We start from the raw sequence: 13,285 nt of genomic DNA on the forward strand, positions 1-13,285 counted from the left end.
CAGCAACTCTACCGCTGCGCCACCATGCCATCCATGTTACGGCAAGTTTTTTAAACAGAGGGTGGTGGGGGCTTGGAACACGCTGCCAGGTGGTGGTGGTGGAGGCAGATATAATAGTGGCGTTTAAGATGCTTTTTGAAATTCAACTTGGCTTCCCAGTTGGTTTAGCTTCCAAATCTCTGTCATCTCCCCCAACCCTTCAAGGTATCTGCGCTGCTCCAATTCTCTTTCTTCGCACTTTTCCAAGATAAGAGGGGATCTGATCAAAACGTATAAGATTATTAAGGGGTTGGACACGTTAGAGGCAGGAAACATGTTCCCAATGTTGGGGGAGTTCAGAACCAGGGGCCACAGTTTAAGAATAAGGGGTAGGCCATTTAGAATGGAGATGAGGAAAAACTTTTTCAGTCAGAGAGTTGTAAATCTGTGGAATTCTCTGCCTCAGAAGGCAGTGGAGGCCAGTTCTCTGAATGCATTCAAGAGAGAGCTAGATGGAGCTCTTAAGGATAGCGGAGTCAGGGGGTATGGGGAGAAGGTAGGAACGGGGTACTGATTGAGAATGATCAGCCATGATCACATTGAATGGTGGTGCTGGCTCAAAGGGCCGAATGGCCTACTCCTGCACCTATTGTCTATTGTCTATTTAGTTAATGCCTCCAGCAACCACTGCCTTAAGACGCTGGATTTTCTAGCCTGAAATCCCTCTGCCTCTTTTTTCTCCTTTATCCACATCTTTGGAAATGGTCCCAAGGAACCCCCTCTCCAAATCTCCATCTGTCTCAAGATCTCATTTTGCGGACATTCTTTTAATAACATTCTCCAGATCCAGCTAGGAACAATGTTATCACAATAAAGGTACTTCAATGGAAACACACCTGAATGCACATCTGAATCGGACTATCACTTGCTAGTAGATGGACACAAAATTCTGGAGTAATTGAGCGGGGAATCAGTCTGAAGAAGGGTCTCGACACGAAACGTCACCCATTCCTTCTCTCCAGAGATGCTGCCTGACCCGCTGAGTTACTCCAGCATTTTTGTGTCTACAGTGCCCTCCAAATGCAGCGCCGGAGACTCAGGTTCGATCCTGACTACGGGAGCCATCTGTACGGAGTTTGTAGGTTCTCCCCGTGACCTGCGTGGGTTTTCTCCGAGATCTTCGGTTTCCTCCCACACTCCAAAGACGTACAGGTTTGTAGGTTAATTGGCTGGGCAAATGTAAAAATTGTCCCTAGTGAGTGTAAGATAGTGTTAGTGTGCGGGGATCGCTGGGTGGCGCGGACCCGGTGGGCCGAAGGGCCTGTTTTTGCGCTGTGTCTCTAAATCTAAATAATGGCTTCCTTGATTTTCATTGGCACAATTTTGATCCTCATGTTGATAAACAGCAATAAAAGTTTCCAAAGGTGATGGAAAGACTGGAGGAAAGACTAGGTGACTAGGAGCTCTCTTATGCCTGCATTAAGGAGGCAATTAAACACACCTGGGCAATTACAAACACCTGTGAAGCCATGTGTCCCAAACATTATGGTGTCCTGAAATGGGGGGACTACGTATAAACACAGCTGTAATTTCTACATGGTGAAAGCAAAATGTATAAAAATTCCCTTTAATAAAATCTGACAGTGTTCACTTTAACCACATGCGATTTTTTTCTATTACAAATCTCAAATTGTAGAGCACAGAGGCAAATAAATAAATGATGGGACTTTGTACCAAATATTATGGAGGGCACTGTATCTTCGGTTTAAACCAGCGCCTGCAGTTCCTTCCTATCACTTGCCAGTTCTTGACTGATTGATTGAAATGCACAGCATGGAAACTAGCCCTTCGGCTCACTGAGCCCACTTGCTTTTGATTTTCCTAACCTTGGTAAAAGACTCTGCGCATTCACTGTCTCTATTCTCCTCAGGATTTTATACATCATAAGATCACCCTTCAACCTCTTTTGTCTTTAGATTTTTTTTAGAGATACAGCGCGGAAACAGGCCCTTCGGCCCACCGAGCCCGCGCCGCCCAGCGATCCCCGCACATTAACACTATCCTAGACACACTAGGGACAATTTTCTTTTTACATTTACCAAGTCAATTAACCTACAAACCTGTACGTCTTTGGAGTGTGGGAGGAAACCGAAGATCTCGGAGAAAACCCACGCAGGTCACGGGGAGAACGTACAAACTCCTTACAGACGGCGCCCGTAGTCAGGATCGAACCTGAGTCTCCGGTGCTGCATTCGCTGTAAGGCAGCAACTCTACCGCTGCGCCACCGTGCCGCCCTTAGATTTTAGAGACACAGTGAGGAGACGAGCCCTTCGGCCCACCGAGTCGGCGCCAACCAGTGATCACCCCCCGTACACTAGCACTATCCTACGCATGCACTAGGGCCAATTTACAATTTTACTGAAGCCAATGAACCTACAAACCCGTTCGTCTTTGCAGTGTGGGAGGAAACCGGAGCGCCCAGAGAAAACCCACGCATGTCACTGAGAGAACGTACAAACTCCGTGCAGACAGTGCCCGTAGTCAGGATGGAACCCAGGTCTCTGGTGCTGTGAGGCAGCAACTGTACCACTGTGCGCCAAAGAAAATATTCTAATCTGCCCAACCTCTCCTGACAGCTCAGACTCTCGAGTCCTGGCAACGTCCTCATAAATCTTCCCCGTATTCTTTGCAGCCTAATGACAATGTGGTATAGCTCACTTTGCAATGGCAACGCACCATTTGCCACTGGTAAAAGCTGATTTTTAATGGTCGAACATAGAAAATAGGTGCAGGAGGAGGCCATTCGGCCCTTCGAGGAACACTTGGGGATAAAGCGTCGTGAATCTGCTCAGACTCTGCAGAACCTAACAATGTTTTCAGCATGCTGTCTGCTGAAGTAGACTGCAACTGAGGTTTATTTAACCAGAGCTCTGTGCACAGAAGGTTATGGGGAGAGGCAGCAGAATGGGCTTGAGAGGGAAAGATAGGTCATCCATGATTGAATGGCGGAGTGGACACGATGGGCCAAATGGCCTGATTCTGCTCGTGTGACTTATGTACATGAACTTATGAACCCGTCTCAAATACTTTCTAGGCATGTTCCTGTGTAGTTTAGTTGAGTTTAGAGATACATCATGGAAACAGGGCCATTGCTGAGTAGACCCGAATAGGCCAAATGTCCTAATCCTTTGACTGATGAACAGAACACAAAGTTCTGGAGTAACCCAGAGCTCCGGGCAGCATCGGTGGAGGACATGGATAGTGGACATTTCAGGTCGTAGAGCATAGAACAGTACAGCACAGGAACAGGCCCTTCGGCCCACAATGTCTGTGCCGAACATAGAAAATAGGTGCAGGAGGAGGCCATTTGGCCCTTCGAGCCAGCACCGCCATTCATTGTGATCATGGCTAATCATCCACTATCAATAACCCACAATCCACTAGCCTTCTCCCCATATCCCTTGATTCCGCTACCCCCTTGATCTCTATCTAACTCTCTTTTAAATTCATCCAGTGAGTGGCCTCACATGGTGATGTTTCGGGTTGGGGATTCTTCTTCAGACTGATTGTAGGGAGAGGGAAGAAAGCTAGGAGAGAGAGGAGAGGGGAAAGACAGGTGTGGCAGACAATAGGTGATATCGACACAGAAATGCCAGAGTAACTCAGCGGGTCAGGCGACATGATGCCAAGTTAAATGGATCTCAACTGCCTGCACATGATTCATATTCCACTATTCCCTGCACTTCCATGTGCCCATCAGAAAGACTCTTAAACTCCACTCTCATATCTTAAACGCCACTATCGCATCTAATACGAATAAATTTATCGGGACCCTTCTTAAGACTGATGGCATGTGGTATAATAATCTCAACTTGAACCATTGCCTATTAATTCCCTCCACAGAGGAGGCAGGGTGGTGCAGCAGTAGAGTTAGTCCTTTACAACGCCAGAGACCCAGGTTCCATCCTGCTAGTCTGTACGGAGTTTGTACGTTCTCCCGGTGACCTGCGTGGGTTTTCTCTGGGATCTCCGGTTTGCTCCCACACTCCAAAGATGTACAGGTGTGCAGGCTAATTGGCTTGGCAAAAATGTAAAATTGTCCCTAGTGTGTGTAGGATAGTGTTAGCGTGCGGGGATCGCTGGGCGGCACGGACTTGGTGGGCCGAAGGGCCTGTTTCTGCGTTGTATCTCTAAACTAAACTCAACTAAGATGCTGTGTGTACGGAACTGCAGATGCTGGTTTAAACCGAAGATAGACAACTAAGATGCTGCCTGACCCGCTGAAACCATGCTCCAAAATCCAATCTGTTGGTTAAAAATCAGTAAGAGGGATGATGTAATCGTGGAGAAATCAGCTGCTGTGTTAAAGTTTTGGGCACTACAAATATGTGGCAACAGTTAACTTCAAATGTACCAAAAATAAATGCAAGGAATCCTGTAAATGTATTATTTTAAGGTTCTTCATTTTCCCAAAGGCCATAGAGGGAGTACAGAGAAGGTTCACCAGATTGATTCCTGGGATGGCAGGACTTTCATATGAAGAAAGACTGGATAGACTCAGCTTGTACTCGCTGGAATTTAGAAGATTGAGGGGGGATCTTATAGAAACGTACAAAATTCTTAAGGGGTTGGACAGGCTAGATGCAGGAAGATTGTTCCCGATGTTGGGGAAGTCCAGAACAAGGGGCACTGTTTAAGGATAAGGGGGAAGTCTTTTAGGACCGAGATGAGAACCTTTTTTTTCACACAGAGAGTGGTGAATCTGTGGAATTCTCTGCCACAGACGATAGTTGAGGCCAGTTCATTGGCTATATTTAAGAGGGAGTTAGATGTGGCCCTTTTGGCTAAAGGGATCAGGGGGTATGGAGAGAAGGCAGGTACAGGATACTGAGTTGGATGATCAGCCATGATCATATTGAATGGCGGTGCAGGCTCGAAGGGCCGAATGGCCTACTCCTGCACCTATTTTCAATGTTTCTATGTTTCATACTGGACAAAGATGTTATGGCTGTAAAACACGGAGGCTTTGAAGGATACCTGCATCCTTTCCTGGTATGTAGTGTAATTATTAGTGTGCCATAAACAGCACAGCATTGAATAGTGGAGCAAGAATCTTGTACATTCGTCTTTTTCAATTTTTACTTTAGTTTAGAGATACAGCGCGGAAATAGGCCCTTCAGCCCACCGGGCCCGCACCGACCAGTGATCCCCACACACTCAGCACTTTCCTCAACACACCAGGGACAACTTACGATCTTTTACCGAAGCCAATTGACCTACAAACCCGTGCGTCTTTAGAATGTGGGAGAAAACAGGAGAAAACCCACGCAGGTCACGGGGACAACGTACAAACGTACAACGCGGAGACAGGCCCTTCGGCCCACCAAGCCCGCGCCAACCAGCAATCACCCCGTACACCAGCACTATCTTACACACACTAGGGGGTAATTTACGATCTATAGAGGCTAATTAACCTACAAACCTACATGTCTTTGGAGCGTGGGAGGAAACCGGAGCACCGGAGAAACCCTATGTGGTCGGTCACAGGGAGAAGACAATAGAAAATAGACAATAGGTGCAGGAGGAGGCCATTTGGCCCTTCGAGCCAGCACCGCCATTCAATGTGATCATGGCTGATCATTCTCAATCAGTACCCCGTTCCTGCCTTCTCCCCATACAAGGTACAAACTCCGTACAGACAGCGCCCGTGGTCAGGATGTGCCTGTCCAGATGCTCTGGATAGGACCAGGTCTCACTTGCCTTGCATTTCCCCTTGGAACAGGCTTTGAGCAAACTCTTATCTTGGCTGCTCGGGGAAGGTGGGCCGGGAGTACTGGGGCTGTGGCTAAGCTTTGTGATAAAGAACAAAGTGTGTCATGATCACTGAAATGCAGATGCATGCATGGCAGCTTTAATCACGTTTGGGAGGCAGTGTCGGAAGGAACCATAGAATGGCTTCCAAGAGTATGTCGGCCAGCGCTTCCGGAACTCACCAGAGTGCCGCTCCGCTGTAAAAGAAAGCCAAAATAAACAGTGGGGAACTTTAACGAGCGGGGAATTTACCAGCGGTCGCCTCGGCACCAGTGACAGCTCCGCCACCTAAAACATTAGCACTGCAACACTGGTGTCGGGACTTCAAGGCTGCACAGTGGAGCCAAGTGCCAGAGTCCCGGGTTCCATCCTGACCTCAGGCGCTGTCTGTCTCTGCGAGGAGTTTGCACGTTCTCCCCGTGACCGCGTGGGGTAGGCCATTTACAACGGAGATGAGGAAAAACTTTTTCAGTCGGAGAGTTGTGAATCTGTGGAATTCTCTGCCTCAGAAGGCAGTGGAGGCTAATTCTCTGAATGCATTCAAGAGAGAGCTAGATAGAGCTCTTAAGGATAGCGGAGTCAGGGGGTATGGGGAGAAGGCAGGAACGGGGTACTGATTGAGAATGATCAGCCATGATCACATTGAATGGCGGTGCTGGCTCGAAGGGCCGAATGGCCTACTCCTGCACCTATTGTCTATTGTCTATTGAAGGGGCTGTTTCTGTGCTCCATCTCTAAACATAACTAATGCCCTCAAGAAGATCAACAAGATGGTGAAGAGTAAAATGTCCCAGATTATCATTGCGGACATTGGACTTTATCTCTGAAACTGGTACGTGACAATGCTGAGAACTATATTCTGCACTTCCTCATCGCTCTACCTGTTTTACTTGAGTTTGGCTTGATTGTATTCATCACTTGGAATCACTTTGTCTCTGGAATCCTTCACTACAATACGAAGAACAACATCCCGCATTTTGATGGACACAAAAAGCTGGAGTAACTCAGCGATGACAGGCAGCATCGCTGGAGAGAAGGAATGGGTGACGTTTCGGGTCGAGACACTTCTTCAGACTGAGGATCACGGGCAGAGGGAGGCACAGAGATATGGAAGGGTAAGGTGTGAAAACGAGACATCAAAGGGGACAAATTTCAAGGAACATGTAGAATAGATCATCGTTAGCTCGGGGAAGGTGACAATGAAGCATACAGACATAACATTTAGTCAGGAGGACAGTCAGACTGGTGGGAGAACTAGGATGGGGGAGGGATGGAGAGAGAGAGGGAAAGCAAGGGTTACTTGAAGTTAGAGAAGTCAATGTTCATACCGCTGGGGTGTAAGCTGCCCAAGCGAAATATGAGGGCGTTTTGTATCCTTTTCGTCACCCTACCTGTTGTACTTGGGTTTGGCTAGATTGTATTCGTACATTGGATTTAATCTCTGGAACTTTGCACGACATTGCTGAGAACTATTGTGGGCGGTCACGGTGGCGCGGCGGTAGAGTTGCTGCCTTACAGCACATGCAGCGCCGGAGACCCGGGTTCCATCTCGACTACGGGCGCCGTCTGTACGGAGTTTGTACGTTCTCCCCGTGACCTGCTTGAGTTTTCTCTGAGATCTTCGGTTTCCTCCCACACTCCAAAGACGTTCAGGTTTGGTGGTTAATTGGATTGGTATAAAGTGTAAAATAGTCCCTAGTGTGTGTAGGATAGTGTTAATGTGCAGAAATCACTGGTTGGTGCGGACCCGGTGGGCTGAAGGGCCCGTTTCTAAACTGTAACTAAACTTAAAACTTTGTTCTGCACTCTGTATCCTCCCCTTTGCTCTATCTATTGTACTTGAGTTTGGCTTGATTGTATTCACAGGTAGAACTTTGTCCATGGAACTGATGCGCTACAGTGCTGAGAACTTTCCCTTCACTCTCCCTATTGTACTTGAGATTGGCTGCAGTGGTGCAGTATTACCTGATTAAATTGGAGAGCGTATCAAGCAGAGATTTTCACTGTACTTCGGTGCAGTGAGTAATAAAAGCTAAATCTATAAGTGGGAATCTTTTATGGACTGAACACTGGTGGAAAGTTGCAATCTGATCCCCCCAGCCAGTCTTTCTTAAAAATGAAGCATGTCGTTCTTGAGGAGGAGGAAGGATATAATATATGCGCTCTTTAGTATGGGTATAAAAATGCTAGCAAATGTACCTGTGGTGCTTTGGTTTAAGGAAGGCACACCTGCAATCAGAGCACATCCAGTTTCATCCCACCTTCTTTCAGTCTGAAGATGGGCCCCGACCCGAAATGCCACCCATCCTTTTTCTCCACAGACGCTGCCTGACCCGCTGAGTTACTCCAGAGCGTTGTGCCTATCTTCGGTATAAATCGGCGTCCGCATTTCCTTTCTACACACGGTGGCGCAGCGGTCGAGCCACTGCCTTACAACGCCAGAGACCCGGGTTCCATCCTGACTACGGGTGCGGAGTTTGCACGTTCTCCCCGTGAACGGCGTGGGATTTCTCCGGGTGCTCCGGGCTTCCTCCCGCACCCCAAAGACGTGCAGGCTCGTAGGTTAATTGGCTGCGGTAAAATTGTAAAAATTGTCCCTAGTGTGTGGAGGATAGTGTTAGCATGCAGGGATCGCTGGTTGGCGTGGACCCGGTGGGCCGAAGGGCCTGTTTCTGCGCTGTATCTCTAAACTAAACTCAAGTACAGATACTACTTGGCCAGGGAACATTTGGTAAAGTTATTGGGGTTGCTCGACATAGCAGTTCTCTAGGTGATGTCTAGACATTATTCCTTATGACTGGACTGAGTTGCAGCAGTGGACATTAGTGGAATTCCATCCGACCTATCTGAAGTTTCCTTTAGTCCAAGTGCTAACACGGTATACAGCAGTTATCTCCATGTGGAAACCGTAATTTTTAGATTTAGAGATACAGTGCAGAAACAGGCCCTTCGGCCCACCGGGTCCGCGCCGCCCTGCGATCCCCGCACACTAACACTATCCTACACACACTCGGGACAGTTTTTACATTTACCCAGTCAATTAACCTACAAACCTGCACGTCTTTGGAGTGTGGGAGGAAACCGAAGATCTCGGAGAAAACTCACGCAGGTCACGGGGAGAACGTACAAACTCCGTACAGACGGCGCCCGTAGCCAGGATCGAACCTGAGTCTCCGGCGCTGCATTCGCTGTAAGGCGGCAACTCTACCGCTGCGCCACCATGCCACCGTGCAATGTGGTTGGGGGTTCCCTCGCGAGACAAAGAAAATAGTCTGGATTTGCAAAATTAATGCATTGTCAGTCCAAATAAGTTCAGACCCGTTCAGCTACCTAATTCTGGAATCTGAACTTCTGTACTGGAAGAGGCGAAGAAAAGATGGAATAGTCAATTTTCTCCTACAGGGGTGTGTACGTTGGGGGGGGGGGGGGGTAAAAGAAATGGAGAAGCGAGGAACTGCAGATGCTGATTTACCAAAAGACAAGACACAATGTACTGGAGTAAAAACAAGGAACAGCAGATGTTTGATTTACTTGAGTAAAAGCAAAGGACTGCAGTAACTCATTTACAAAAAAAAAGACAAATTGCTGGAGTAGAAACATGGAACTGCAGGTGCTGGTCTACGCAAAAGGACACAATGTGCCGGAGTAACTCAGCGGATCAGGCAGCATCCCTGGAGAACATGGATAGATACTAAATTTAAGGCAGCTCTTCTCCAAGAAGCCCTTCTTGCTTAAGTCCATACTCCGCCACCTCCAGTTCAAATTCCATTTGGAATATTTTGGAGGACCAAGAACCAAGTTGATGTTTCGGGTCAGGACCCTTCTTCAGACTGATTGGGGTTGAGGGAGGAGAAAAGTGGAATAGTGGAGTGGACCCGCTGCACTGCCTCAATAGCAAGGACGTCCTTCCTCAAATTGGGAGACCAAACCTACACACTATACTCCAGGTGTGGTCTCACCAGGGCCCTGTACAACTGCAGAAGGACATCTTTGCTCTTATACTCAAATCCTCTCGCGATGAAGGCCAACATGCCATTAGCTTTCTTCACTGCCTGCTGTACTGGCAACATCCTCGTGAATCACCTCAGCACTCTTTCCAGCATTCCTCTTTGGGAGCCATTTGGGATGTGTGTGTGGAAAGCGGAGGACAAGCGGACAATGTTAAGAACTGTTGAAGATGGGGAAAAGTGCTGGCTTGGTTGATGGATGCATGTCGAGGCACCCTGTGGACGTGGGAGGTGCTACGCACATGCAGGTTGTTCTCCCCGACTGCGACTCTGGCTGCTTCCTCGGAGCCTGCCGGTCAGAAGCTCCTGCCCCGTGACGTTTGGCAGGTTCGGGAGCCAGTTGGGCGCGGCTGCCAAGAATCTCCCAAACATTTCCATGCTCCCTGGCTCACTCCCCTGGCAGGAGATGAGGAAAATGCCTCCTGTGGTTCAGGGTGAGGGGTGACCGTGGCTCGGCTCAAGTATGTTTTTGCTAGAACCCGCTGTTAGCGTGTAATGTAATCCTGGCACGTGGGCTAATGGCAACATTGTGCGGTGGGTCGGAACTCTGTCTGTGTTACATAGAAACATAGAAAACAGGTGCTGGAGTAGGCCATTCGGCCCTTCCAGCCAGCACCGCCATTCAAAACAATCATGGATGATCATCCACAATCAGTACCCCGTTCCTGCTTTCTCCCCATATCCCTTGATTCCGTTAGCCCGAAGAGCTAAATCTAACTCTCTCTTGAATTCGTCCAGTGAATTGGCCTCCACTGCCTTCTGTGGCAGATAATTCCACAGATTTACAACACTCTGGGTGAAAATGTTTTTCCTCATCTCAATCCTAAATGGCCTACCTCTTATTCTTAAACTGTGACCCCTGGTTCTGGACTTCCCCCAACACCGAGAACATTTTTCCTGCACCTAGCCTGTCCAATCCCTTAAGAATTATATACACCGATCAGCCAAAACATTATGACCACTGACAGGTGAAGTGAATAACATTGATTATCTTGTTACAATGGCAGCTGTCAAGGGGTGGGATATATTAGGCAGCAAGTGAACAGTCAGTTCTTGAAGTTGATGTGTTGGAAGCAGGAGAAATGGGCAGGAGTAAAGACCTGAGCGACTTTGACAAGGGCCAAATTGTTATGGCCAGACGACTGGGTCAGAGCATCTGTGAAACGGCAAGGCTTGTGGGGTGCTCCCGGTCAGCAGTGGTGAGTACCTACCGACAGTGGTCCGAGGAGGGACAAACCACAAACCGGCAACAGACAGGGTGTTGGGCGCCCAAGGCTCATCGATGCGCGAGGGCAACGAAGACTATCCCGTCTGGTCCGAACCGACAAAAGGTCGACTGTGGCACAAGTCACAGAAAATGTTAATGGTGGTCACGGGAGGAATGTGTCACGATACACAGTGCATCACGCCCTGCTGCGTATGGGGCTGCACATGGAGGACCAACAGCATATTAGGCAGGTGGTCATAATGTTTTGGTTCATCAGGTCATAATATTCAGGCTGATGTTTCTATAAGATCGCATCTCATCCTTTAAAACTCCAGTGAATACAAGCCCATTCGACCCATTCTTTCATCAGATGTCAGTCCCGCCATCCTGGGAATTAACCTGGTGAGCCTACGCTGCACTCCCTCAATCTGGCAAGCACAAACATTGCTGCAACTGCGATGGTGATAGCTACATGACCAGCCAGTGTGATTTCCAACAGCTTGTGTTCAGTAACATCTCTATGTTTCAGTAGCGATTAACACTGACTATGGAACAGAGCAGCACTGGGATAGGCCCTCGAGCTCACAATATCGGGTTTAATTTAGTGTCGAGATCGTAGAAACAGGCCCTTTGGCCCAACGAGTCCGCATTAGTCAAGTCAAGTCAGGTCAATTTTATTTGTATAGCACATTTAAAAACAACCCACGTTGACCAAAGTGCTGTACATCAGTTCAGGTACTAAGAAACGAACATACAATGGCACACAAACATAACAGCACATACATAAACAGTTCACAGCGCCCCCTCAGAGGGCCTCAAACGCTAGGGAGTAGAAATAGGGTTTGAGCCTGGACTTAAAGGAGTGGATGGAGGGGGCAGTTCTGATGGGGAGAGGGATGCTGTTCCACAGTCTAGGAGCTGCAACTGCAAAAGCGCGGTCACCCCTGAGCTTAAGCCTAGACCGCGGGATAGTCAGTAGCCCCAAGTCGGCCGACCTGAGGGACCTGGAGATAGAGTGGTGGGTTAGAAGATGTTTGATATGGGGGGGAGGGGGGGGCAAGCCCGTTTAGGGCTTTGTATGTGAATAGGAGGAGCTTGAAGTTGATTCTGTATTGTACTGGGAGCCAGTGGAGAGAGGCCAGAATCGGGGTGATGTGGTCCCTTTTACGGGTACCCGTCAGGAGTCTCGCTGCGGCGTTTTGGACCAATTGCAGGCGGGACAGGGATGATTGGCTGATCCCAGTGTATAGGGAGTTGCAGTAGTCTAGGCGGGAGGAAATGAATGCGTGGATGATTTTTTCAATGTTGTCAAATTGGAGGAATGGTTTGATTTTAGCTATGGTACGAAGCTGGAAGAAGCTGGCTTTTATCACAGCGTTGACTTGCTTGTCAAACTTTAATGCAGAGTCAAATATCACGCCAAGGGTTTTGACATGGGGTTTGACTAAGGAGGATAGGCTTCCAAAGCTGCCTGTTATCGTTTTGATGGAGTCGGGGGGGCCGAATAGGATGACCTCAGACTTGCTCTCGTTTATATGAAGGAAGTTCTGTGCCATCAACATTTTATGTCCTCAAGGCAGTGCATGAGGCTGATTAAATTTGACCGGTTGTTGGGTTTCAGGGGGAGATAAAGCTGTGTGTTATCTGCTTAGCAGTGGAAAGAAATGCCGTGCCTTTGAATGATTTGGCCGAGGGGGAGCATGTACAGAGAGAAGAGAATGGGGCCTAGGATGGAGCCTTGTGGAACCCCGCAGGAGAGGCTAGCTGGGGAAGAGGAATAATTGCCTATGTTGATGGAGACACTCCTATTTTTGAGGTAGGAAACGAACCTAGCATTAGCATTATCACTATCCTACACACTAGGGAGTCCACAGCACCAATGATCATCCGTACGCTAGTTCATAAGTTCAAGGAGCAGAATTAGGCCATTCGGCCCATCAAGTCTACTCCGCCATTCAATCATCTTTCCCTCCCAACCCCACTCTCCTGCATTCTCCCCGTAACCCCTGACACCCGTACTGATCAAGACTCTGTCAATCTCTGCCTTAAAGAATGCTCAGACTTGACCTCCACGGAAGTCTGTTGGAATGGATTCCACAGATTCACCACCCTCTGACTAAAGAGGTGTTGTAGGGTTCTACACGAGGGACAATTTACAGAAGCCAATTAACCGCCAAGCCCGCACGTCTTTGGGACACGGGAGGGAACCGGAGCACCCGGAGAAAACCCGCGGGCGGCCACAGGGAGAACGTACAAACTACATACAGAGGTCAGGATCAG

At 48.4% G+C, this 13,285-nt stretch overlaps 1 protein-coding gene across 2 annotated transcripts in view; it reads right to left on the bottom strand.

Annotated features, from left to right (window-relative positions):
• kif6 (kinesin family member 6) overlaps positions 1 to 13,285 on the bottom strand; it is a 466,382-nt gene that overhangs the window by 34,695 nt on the left and 418,402 nt on the right. The gene's annotated exons all lie outside the window — the stretch shown is intronic.

Source organism: Rhinoraja longicauda, chromosome 5 (assembly GCF_053455715.1).
Source record: "Rhinoraja longicauda isolate Sanriku21f chromosome 5, sRhiLon1.1, whole genome shotgun sequence".
Taxonomy (NCBI): Eukaryota; Metazoa; Chordata; class Chondrichthyes; order Rajiformes; family Arhynchobatidae; genus Rhinoraja; species Rhinoraja longicauda.